The sequence below is a fragment of the Perognathus longimembris genome, chromosome 14 (genome assembly GCF_023159225.1).
Source record: "Perognathus longimembris pacificus isolate PPM17 chromosome 14, ASM2315922v1, whole genome shotgun sequence".
In the NCBI taxonomy this organism is placed as follows: Eukaryota; Metazoa; Chordata; class Mammalia; order Rodentia; family Heteromyidae; genus Perognathus; species Perognathus longimembris.
In genome coordinates, this window is record NC_063174.1 from 820,095 (window position 1) to 832,189 (window position 12,095).

Consider the following 12,095-nt stretch of genomic DNA (forward strand, 5'->3'; position numbering starts at 1 on the left):
CCCACGCCACCGCTGCACCGCTGCCTGAGCCGGGAGTCTGAACAAAGGGAGCAGAGGCAGCGGTTGTGCTCAGCCCTAGACACACAGTCTAAATACCTGAGTGCCTGAGGGCCAGGCACCCGCAGCCTTCCAGAACCCAATGGAGATCCCTGCAATTGGGGAAGAGCTAAGGGGGACTGTCTCAGCAGAGTGGTCATGTGACAGTAATAATACCACTGCCCTATAGAAGGTATTGCTACCTACTGACAGTGGGATAAACAATTTCAGTAACTTGCTTGAGGTTACTAGTAAGAAACAGGGCTAAGAATTCCACTGGATGCTTGATACTTAACGGTGGTTTTAGTTAGCTCTGACTCTGAGATTTCTCCCTCCCGATAGGGATGGGAAGAAGAGATGGAAGTGCGGAGAAGCAATGCCGGGACACTGGGCAGAGCCATATGCAATTGTGGTGGTGAGAAGGTCAGAGAAATGACATGGCTCTCGCAGAGTTAGCAGGCTTTAAACTCTGGGACTGTGCAAAAAGGCAGTTCAAAATGTAGAATGCAGGAAAACACATGGGGCCAATACAGGACCAGATGGTTGTACAGTTGGGTTGAAACCTCAGGGACAAGAAGAGGAGGTAAAAGATGAACACGGAAATGAAGATTTGGAGTCCCACCACAGAGGGTCTGGCTTTTAGCCATGGCAAAGGAGTGTGTGCCTAGCGTCGTAGGAGGTGAGAGTCCATGAAAGTCTCCAAATATGGAGGTGACATGGTTGGGATATTGGGGAGAGGGGTACGTGGACTGGAGCAATCGAGGCAGGACCTGTGGAGCTGAGCTCAGCCCCACACGTGGAGGGTGAGGAAGGGCCATTCCAAGGGAAGTAGCAGCAGAAAAGAGGCATGGAGTTGAGGGTTAGAACTGGTGGGGTTTGGCCCACCGGCTCAGGAGGCTAAGATAGGAAAGTTGTGGGTTTGAGGCCAACCTGGGCTACATAGTGAGACTCTGTCTCAAAAACAAAAAGCACCACACTGATGGGATGTGGCCAGTGTGTGAAGCCCACATGGTAGGAGTAAGCTGAGCAGCTAGGCGTGGAAGGCAGTGACGGTGGGCAGGGTTCGTGGACTCTGTTTTGGAGATTCGGAGTTTGAAATGTTAGAAGAACATTCATACAGAGTTCCAACAGGTTTTTTGTTTGTTTGTTTGTTTTTCTTCTTGGTGCTGGTCTTGGGTCTTGAACTCAGGGCCTGAGCCCTGGTGCTCAAGGCTAGCATTCTACCACTTGAGCCACAGCACCATTTCCAGCTTTTGTGGTGGTAATTGGACAGGAGACTCTCAAGGCCTTTCCTGCCTGGGCTGGCTTCGAACCTCCATCCTCACGTCAGCCTCCCGAGTAGCCAGGATTATAGGCACGAGACACCAGCACCTGGTTCTCAGCAGCTCTTTGAATAGATGAATCTGAAATCCAGGGCAAGCTGGGGTGTGAGAACAGTCACCATCAAGATGGTGGTGCAATTGCTGGTGGCTCATACATGTAATCCTTGCTACTCAGGATCATGACCAGAGGATGATTGGAAGCCAGCCAGGTTAGGAAGGTCACACGAGATACTCCAGTTAACAACCAAAAAACCAGAAGCGGAGGTGTGGGTGAAGTAGTAAAATACCAGCCTTGAGCAAAACAGCCAAGCAAGTGAGTAAGGCCCTGAGTTCAGGCTTCATTAACAGTACACATGCACGCACACGCACACACACGCACACACACACACGCACACACACACACACACACCGTAGTACAAGAATCAGAAAGAAAGAAAAAAAAAAAGGAGCTGCAGGGCCAGCTTTATGGACATGTGGACCAACTAGTTCAATGGTCTGGCCTGTTTCTGCCCTGAAATTCTTTGCATAGAGTCCTGCATTTCAGTTTGCACAGAGATCTGAAAACTTTGACCCAGACTACAGATGGGTCCCCATGAAACCTGATGTGTTTTTACAGTAAGGCATCTGAGAACAGAGTTCTCGGGTTCCATCCGTTGAACACGTGTCTGCCCCAGCCGTTCACTCACACAGCACTGGTGGCACTGCTTGTGCACGGTGGGAAGAACACAGGGAGAGGAGGGTGGCTGTTTGGGTTTTGTTTGGTATGTGTTTCTTCTACCCTTTGAATTTTCAACTATGCCATTTATTGGTGTTTAAAATTAAATAATTAAAAATAAACCCTCAGTGTTCCACAGAAAGGACCAAAAAGAAAGTTCTGGGGACAAGGAGGAGTAAAGCTGAGAAGCAGCTGCCAGGAAGGTAGGGGAAAAACTAGAATGGAGCCTATTGTGGCTGCTGCCAAAGGGGGGTGGGTGGGCAGCTTCCAGAAGGAAAAACTCACCCAGAGCCAAGTGTGGCCAAAGAAAAGGACCAGGATCCAGAAAGGGCCAGTGCCTTGCATGTGACAGAAGCTTCCAGCGCCTAGCTGTAAGCATAAATTGTTCATTAGAGGCGACAGGCAGGTCCTCCCCGGGGAGGGAGGGGGGCCACACACCAGGCGCCTCCCTCCCCCCAGCTCAGCCCGCCCCATCAGCCCGGCCCATCTGTGTGTTCCCTCCCGACGCCCACTGGGAAGAGCTCAGAGCAGACGGAAGCTGAGGCCAGGCTCACGCCAGACTCCCAAGAGGTGGGGTCTTCCTCCAGAGCCAGGCTACCCCCCTCCCTCCCTCCCTCCAAGAAAGGCAACAGAACTGTTGGTCTGAGCCGAGAGGAGGGATCGGCAAGAGGCCTGGAACCTGAGCTGCCCGGTGCCAGCTTCTAGACCCTTCTCAAGTGCTCCTCTCAGCCACTGTGAGAGGTCTGTGCTCTTTTATCCCCTCCAAGCAAAGGCCCTGTCCCCTGGAGGAGGAGCCCTTCCACTCTGAGCCTTGGCTACACTTGTGCCTTTAACTGCGTTAGAGAGATTGGAGTAAGGGTCTCCTCTTCTTTGGGATTCTCATGAGGCATACACGTTTGTTTACTACTCTCAACATATTTTCATGGGGCTGGGGATATGGCCTAGTGGCAAGAGAGCTTGCCTCGTATACATGAAGGCCCTGGGTTCAATTCCCCAGCACCACATATACAGAAAACGGCCAGAAGTGGCGCTGTGGCTCAAGTGGCAGAGTGCTAGCCTTGAGCAAAAGGAAGCCAGGGACAGTGCTCAGGCCCTGAGTTCAAGGCCCAGGACTGGCCAAAAACAAAACAAAACATATTTTCACTTTCAATCTACCCCAATCTGAGTAAGTTTTTCTAGGATATTTTATCTTTCAGCCACATTGCTTGAAGACATTTTGTTCTCCTCAAGTACCAAACATACGTCAAGTATTGTTCTGGGATAACAAATTACATACATGTTCTGGTCCCTGGTCCTCAAGGAGCTTGCAGTGAAGCTGCGAATGTGGATGAGACAATGAGAATGCTGAAACAGATGAAAAAACACTCACAAAACAGGCCACAGCACGGGCCCTAGCAACTCTGAGTGGAATAAACGACATAGCTTAGGAATTGGGCCTTGAAAAATAGGTAGCCTATGGACAGACGGGGGGAGGGAGGAAAGGAAACTGTGTTTTGTGATGACATTCCATGAGCAAATGCACAGAAGAGAAATGGTGACCAACCCACTATATTATGAGGAAAAAGCACAAGTAGCAGAACATGGGTAGATGATGGAGACCGGTGGACTAGGGACTCCAAACAGACAAGGAGGACATTTCTTTCTTTCTTCGTCCTCCTCCTTTTTTTTGTTTTTTGGCCAGTCCTGGGGCTTGAACTCAGGGCCTGAGTGCTGTCCCTGGCTTCTTTTGCTCAAGACTAGCACTCTACCTCTTGAGCCACAGAGCCACTTCTGGCCTTTTTTGTGTATGTGGTCCTGAGGAATCAAACCCAGGGCTTAGCCATGTTCTCAGCCCCATCCCAGAGCTTTTTAACTCAAGGCTAGCACTCTGTCACTTTGAGGCACAGCTCCACTTCCGGCTTTATGCTGGTTGATTGGAGAAGTCTCACAGAGTTTCCTGCCTGGAGTGACTTGGAACCATAATCCTCAGATCTCAGCCTCCTAAATAGCTAGGATTATAGGCATGAGCCACCACTTTTCACTTCTTTCTCACCTTGCTAGCTCTTTGATAGACATCCCCAAAGTTGTGTGTGTGTGTTAATCCTGGGGCTTGAACCCAGGGGCTTGGGTGCTCTCCCTGAGCTTTTTTGCTCAAAATAGCTAGCACTCTACTTGAGTCACAGCTCCACTTCTGGCTTGTAGATAAGAGTCTCACAGACTTTCTCCTCCCTGGGCTGGCTTCAAACTGCAGTCCTCAAATTTCAGCCTCCTGAGTAGCTAGGATTGCAGGTATGAGCCACCCTGTCTGATCAAGCTTCCTTCCTATCAGAATACTAATGTCACACTCTACAGCTGGTAGCATTGTAAACAAGTTGTGTACACAAATCCAGTGGAGCTTTGCAGCCTTTTCAGTTAGCATTCGGATGTTTTTCTGATAGGGGTCAGTGGATGAAGTCACTCTGAACCTTTCACCTTCCTGCTTTTGTGAACCTTGAATATGCTACCCCACCTGCAAAGAGACTATAGTAAGAAACCTATCTTGGGTAGTTCATGCCTGTAATCCTAGCTACTCAGGAGGCTGAGATCTGAGGATTGCAATTCAGAGCCAGCACAGGCAGGAAAATCTGTGAAACTTATCTAAAAAAGGGGGAAGGAAGGAAGGTAAGAACAAAGGAAGGAAGGAGGAAAGAAAGAGAAAGGAAGGAAGGAAGGAAGGAAGGAAGGAAGGAAGGAAGGAAGGAAGGAAACAAAAGGAAAGAAAGGGAAGGAAGGAAAGGACTAAAGCACTGGGAATGTGGCTTAGGGGTACAGTGCTTGCCTAGCATGCATGAAGACCTGGGTTTGATTCCTCAGCACCACATAAACAGAAAAAGCCTGAAGTGGCACTGTGGCTCAAGTGGTAGTGTGCTAGCCTTGAGCAAAAAGAAGCCAGGGACTGAGTTGAAGCCCTGGGACTGGAAAAAAAAAAAAAAAAAACAAAGAAAAGAAAAGAAAGAGAAGAAAGGAAGAAAGGGAGAAACCTATTTTGTAGGATAGTCAAGGGCAAAGACCTTTTTTTTTTTTTTTTTTTTTTTGCCAGTCCTGGGCCTTGGGCTCAGGGCCTGAGCACTGTCCCTGGCTTCTTCTTGCTCAAGGCTAGCACTCTGCCACTTGAGCCACAGCGCCACTTCTGGCCATTTTCTGTATATGTGGTGCTGGGGAATCGAACCCAGGGCCTCATGTATATGAGGCAGGCACTCTTGCCACTAGGCCATATCCCCAGCCCCGACCTTCTTAACTTTTATCAATATGTACATACATTATACACAATACATACACTCTGTATCTGGAGCCCTTATTTAGGAACCCAAGATTGAGACATTCAAAGCAAAACACCACCCTTATGTGCAAATATAAGTTATGCGCCATAAGATCCAAACCATTGTGTCTCTATAGGATTCACAATTCAAACACATTGAAGTGATTATTTTGGGGAGTGAGTGTTGAGAGAAAGACTGGCGTTTCATGCCTAGGTATTATATTGCAATTTTCCATTTTACTGTTCAAATCTTGTCTTTAGGCATGAGACCCAAGTAAAATACTCAGAAATTGCCACGGTAGGGATAGGCTCTGGAGTCCAACAAAGATAGAAATGCTTGAGGAGGTTAACAGGGATGGATATTGAGTCTAGGGTTTTGAGATTCTTCCTTCATGGCTAGGCAATGCAAAAGCACCTTCAAGGTATCTAGATGGGACTCACCTTAAATTTTCAAAATCATCTGGTTATATCTGACTGTATGGACAGCGCCTGGGCGTGAAGATCACAGATTCTTGGCATCTCCAATGAAGTACGGATGGACACAAACACAGTGGCAAAGGAAGTTTAGTAAAGAAAGTGCATTCTTGCCAGGCACTGGTAGCTCACACCTGCAATCTTCGCTGCTCAGGAGGCTGAGATCTGAGGATCACAGGTCAAAGCCAGCCTGAGCAGGAAAGTTCTTAAGACTCTGATCTTTAGCTAACCACCAGAAAACTGGAAGTGGTGCTGTGGCTCAAGTGGTAGAGCGTTAGCCTTGAGCTGAAGAGCTCAGGGACAGTGCCCAGGCCCAGATCAAGCCCCATGACCAAGGCGGGGAAGAAGTGCACTCTTAAGGAAAAGGGTAGGCTGGAGCTAGGTGGTTCAAGATAAGCACGTGGCTAAAATTTTCAGTTTTGTAGGGTTTGAGGAGTAGGAGAGGAGTTCATAGTAATAACAGTGATCCCATCTTAAGGAAATTTACCAAGTCCTTGGTAAACTTGGTAAATTCTTTTTTTTTTTTTGCCAGTCCTGGGCCTTGGACTCAGGGCCTGAGCACTGTCCTTGGCTTCTTTTTGCTCAAGGCTAGCACTCTGCCACTTGAGCCACAGCGCCACTTCTGGCCATTTTCTGTATATGTGGTGCTGGGGAATCGAACCCAGGGCTTCATGTATACGAGGTAAGCACTCTTGCCACTAGCCCATATTCCCAGACCTGGTAAATTCTTTGTTTTTGTTGTTGGTCATGGGGCTTGAACTCAAGGCATGGCCTCTGTCCCTGAGCTAGCACTCTATCACTTGGAGCCACAGCTCTACTTCCAGTTTTCTAGTGGTTAATTGGAGATGAGTCTAATGGACTTTCCTGCCTGGGCTGGCTTAGAACCATGATCCTCAGATCTCAGCCTTTTGAGTAGCTAGGATTATAGGTGTCAGCTACCAGCACCTGGCTTGTTAGATTATTATTTTTTAAGGGACCTGCACATATATGAGCTTGCCATTCCATATTTTTAAGTATATAAGTACACACACACACACACACACACACACACACACAAAACAACCCACGTATTTGAAGCCTTAAGAGTTTATTGTACAAGGTTGGGCTAAGGACACATACATTCCTACTGTGGAGGTGCCTCCACTTGGTTAGAACTGGCCTGGAGGTTTTTCTACCCCTAGAGAGAAGTTATTGGTAAGGCGTGGCGGGAGGAAGAACTGGGCGGGGGACAGGAGTGTTTACTACAGTACGACCAGGAGAGGGATTGGTTTCAGCATTCTTTCTCCATAGCTAATCTGCCTCAGAAAGAGATTGTGTTAGTGAGATTTGTTTTCCTGAAAAAGCAACTGATTGGGGCTGGGGATATGGCTTAATGGCAAGAGTGCTTGCCTCGTATACATGAGGCCCTGGGTTCGATTCCCCAGCACCACATATACAGAAAACGGCCAGAAGTGGCGCTGTGGCTCAAGTGGCAGAGTGCTAGCCTTGAGCAAAAGGAAGCCAGGGACAGTGCTCAGGCCCTGAGTCCAAGCCCCAAGACTGGGCAAAAAAAAAAAAAAAAGCAACTGATTGGGCTGGGAATGTGGCCTAGTGGTAGAGTACTTGCCTAGCATAGAGGAAGCCCTGGGTTCAATTTCCCAGCACCACATATATAGAAAAGGCCAGAAGTGGTGCTGTGGCTCAAGTGGCAGAGTGCTAGAAAGCCAGGGACAGTGCTCAGGCCCTGAGTTCAAGTCCCTGACTGGCAAAAAACAAAACAAAACAAAATAAACCTCAGTTCTTAGTCTCACAGTGTCCTGTGTCACAAACAACCAGTTGCTTTTTGTTGTTGTTGTTGTTGTTGCCAGTCCTGGGGCTTGCACTGAGGGCCTGAGCACTGTCCCTGGCTTCTTTTTGCTCAAGGCTAGCACTCTGCCACTTGAGCCACAGTGCCACCTCTGGCTTTTTCTGTATATGTGGTGGGGAGGAATTGAACACAGGGCTTCATTTATGTGAGGCAAGCACTCTACCACTAGGCCATATTCCCAGCCCATAGAACTGAGGTTTATTTCACAGTGCCCCCTACCTCAATTCTGACAACCTTGAGCATTTTCTAAAGTTTGGAAAGAAAAATGTCAGGTAGGAAGTCAAGAGAGTAGACATTTGGAGGAGTGGGAATAATGATGGCAGTAACAAGCTATCAAGTTCCAAGCTCTTCACGATGTGTCCTTACCTGAGAGAGGTATCATATCTTGTGTGTATGCATGGGTATGCGTGTGTGTGTGTGTGTGTGTACATGCGCACACGCGCTGGTAACCTGGGCTTAAACTCAGGGTCTTGTGTTTTTTCTTTTCCTTTTTCGCTGATCTTAGGGCTTGAACTCAAGGCCTGAGCTCTGTCCCTGAGCTGATTTTTGCTCAAGGCTAGCATTCTACCACTTATGCTACAGCATCACTTCTGGCTTTTTCTGAGTAGTTTATTGGAGATAAGAGTCTCCCAGACTCTCCTGCCTGGGCTGGCTTTGAACTGCAGTCCTCAGACATCAGCCTCTTAACTAGCTGGTGCCTGGCTTCTTTTTTCTTCATCTTACTCGTCTTTTTTGTTGTTGTTGTTCACAGCTAGCACTCTACCACAGGAGCCGTGCTTCCAGTCCAGTGCTTTTTCTGGTTAATTATACTAGTTAATTGGAGATGTATCTGGGATTACAGGGATGAGCTGCCAGTGCCCAGCTATCATTTCCTTTTTACAGATGAGAAATTTCAATTAGCTAAGTGCAATTCCCATGCTTACTCAGCTCTGTGACAGAAGAGGGTCCTGAGCTACATGTGACTGCACAGTGACCCTTCTGCCACCACAGGGACCTCCACTAGCTTTCTTGTGTCCAGAAGGCTAATCTTCAGCACCCCTATTCCAAACAAGTAGGCCCCCTGATGTTTAGAAACTGACGGAAGCTCTCCAACTTTCTGGAACACTGACAAGTCTGAGGAGTCTCTGATTTCCAAGGTCATTGTTTCCCCTTTCTTAAAACCCAGCACTGACTGGCTCCTTTCCAGTGTTCGGGCACCTCATCCATCTCCCCATTGCGCTAAACAACAACTGCCTAATGGCTCTCCAGTAACTCCAGCCAACTCCTTGAGGGCTCTGGAGAACGGATCATCTGCAACAGCTAACAGAACGCATCCAACTCTTTAAAGTGGTCGATGATCAGCTTTTTCCTTGCTCCCTTTCCTGCACAATTCAGTCTGCTTCACCCCACACTTAAGAGTTCTCAACCAGGAACAAACCAGATGTAGATAGAGAACACAAAAGTTGGGAGGGAGGAGGAAGGACATCTGAGGCTAGATTTAGAGACACATCTTAGACCAAAAATTCATTTCTTATCTCCAGCTCATGACTAGTGCCTTCACCTGGTTGCCATGGAAACAGTCTCTGGTGGATGGCAAGCAGCACTTTAGACACAAAGTATCACGGGCTACCATGGTAACACCAAAAAGAGTAAAGATGCATCCTCTCTCTTGAAGGAGAGAGAAAGGAAGGGATGAAAGTGCTTGGGAAAGCAAGCTGGGAAGGGACACTGTTTGAAATGCTTGTCTCTGACTTTAATAGAAGCAAAGCATAATGAAAAAGACTTACATAGTGGCCTCATCAGGATATAACCATCTAATATGGTGTGCAAAGAACTGTCAGTGCAGAATGAGACCTACAATAGGACAGAAAAGGGAGATTAACTCCAACCAGGGAAGTTTTAGCATTTTACACGTCAGGATTTCAACCATCAAAAGGGGAGAAGGAAGAAGAAACAAGATGAACAAAAACAGAGAACTGGGACAACTCAGGGTCAGGGCTGGGGTATAGCTGAATGGTAGAATGCCTGTTAGTATGTATGATGCTCTGAGTTCAATCCCCAGCTTCTTCCCACATGGCCCTGCCCACCCCCCACCCGGCATGCACACGCGTGCACACACGAATTCATGGCTTACTGAGAGGAATGGGCACCGTTAGGAAAGCGCCACTCGCTGGCTGCTGCCAGCCTTGGCTTCTGCAGTACTGCTGAGGTAGGTAGACAAGGGCAGGGGATCTGAAGCAAGACTTCTTAGCTTGTTGAAATTGAGGGGCAAGTTACTTAATTTCTTTGGGTATTAATTTCCTTGTTTACAAACTAGACAAGGAAAACAAATGAACTTACCTAGATATTATTTAAGGACTTGACACGTGTAAAGTGATTAGAATTCTTACAAATCTTGTATGAATGTTAACAATTACCATTATGCCATCTCTTATTCTGTTTTCAGAGCTCTATGGCCTTTTTTTGGCCATGTCTTTTGTTTGTTTTTTGCTGTTCTTGGGGCTTGAACTCAGGGTCTGGGTGCTATCCCTGAGCCTCTTTGTGCTCAAAGCTAGTGCTCTACCACTTGAGCCACAGCACCACTTCTGGCCTTTTTGAGTAGTTTATTGGAGATAAAGAGTTCCATGGGGACTTTTCTGCCCAGGCTGGCTTCAAACCCCACTCCTCAGCTCTCAGCCTCCTGAGTAGCTAGGATTGCAAGTGCGAGCCAGTGCCCGGCCCACGTTTCTGTTTTTTGCCAGTCCTGGGGCTTCAACTCAGGGCCTGGGCACTGTCCCTGAGCTTCTTTTGCTCAAGGCTAGCACTCTGCCACTTGAGCCACAGTGCCATTTGTCTTTTTCTGTTTATGTGGTACTGAGGAATCAAACCGAGGACTTCATGTGTGCTAGGCAAGCACTCTACCACTTAAGCCACACTCTCAACCCAAAGTGTTGATGTTTTAATAGTCTATTTTCACTGTCCAAGTATTACTGATTCTGTACTCTTCAGAGATTGATGTAATTTTTCCCTCTAGTTTTTTTTGTGTGACAGTACTAGGGGCTTGAACTCAGGGTGTCCTGCTCTCACTTAAGTTTTTTGTTCACACCTAGAGCTCTACCACTTGAGCTATGCCTCCACTTCCAGCATTTCGCTAGTTCATTGGAACTAAGAGTTCTTGCAGCTTTGCCTTCCTCAGCTGGCCCTGAACTTGACCCTCAGATCTCTGCCTCCTGAATAGTTAATTGGCCTGAATCATTAGTGCCAGTTTTAAGCTTTTTTTTTTTTTTTTGGAGGTACTTGGGGTCAAATTTAGGGCCTTCCACATGTGAAACAAATACTCTACTGAACTACATACTGAACTATAACCCCTCCTTTCAAGTTGCCTTTTTTCTTTTTCTCTTTGTTTTTTTGCCAGTCCTGGGGCTTAGACTCAGGGCCTGAGCACTGTCCCTGGCTTCTTTTTGCTCAAGGCTAGAGCTGTACCACTTGAGCCACAGCGCTACCTCTGGCCGTTTTCTATATATGTGGTGCTGAGGAATCGAACCCAGGGCTTCATGTATACGAGGCCAGCACTCTTGCCACTAGGCCATATGGCCATATTCAACCCTCAAGTTGCTTTTTGAAATGCTGGTCTTGGGGGGCTTGAATTCAGGGCCTGGGCACTGTCCCTGAGCTTTTGTGTTCAAGCATTCTACCATTTGAGTCACAGCTCCACTCCCATATTTTTTATGGTTAATTGGAGGTTAAGAGTCTCATGGACTTTATGGCCCAGGTTGGCTTCCAACCACAATTCTTAGACCTGAGCCTTTTGAGTAGCTAGAATTACATGCATGAGCCACCAGCACCCATCCTCAAGTGTTTTTGAGCGATGGACTTGCTGTGCTGGTTTCAACCTTCTGATCTTTCTTGCTTCTGCCTCCCAGGTATCTTGGAGGTGCATACCACCACCCACAGCTTCACTTTTAACTTATTTTGCTTCATTGTAAGTGCTAAGACTAAAAGGTCACAGGTTAATCCCCTGTGAAGCCCACTGGGAGCTCACACACGAGGATTTGGACTCTAAGGGAGGTAGGCAGAATCCCTATGACAAGACCAGAAGTTTAAAAGAAGAGACTTCTAAGCTATAAGCCCAGAGACAGGTGAAAATCCTGTTTAGAATTGAGGACTGATAGGGAAATTCCAAATGCTGGAAAAAGATCTGGGTCACAGCTGGAGGGAGGTTTCTCCTCCATGAGACTGACAGAGGCTGCTCACTGCCCCCTTCTTTCTACTCTAACCACCTCCTATAGAGGGATGAGTAACAAGACAGCACTGAGTCACACACCACGACACCAGCTGTCACCTACTAGATGCCATCACCTTATATGGGGTAAGACTAGAGCTGTTGTCCTAGATGTTTCTTTCGTTCCACTACAGTCTCCCTCCCATGAGGAACTGTGAACGGAGAGCAAGGAAGACTGAGATGGC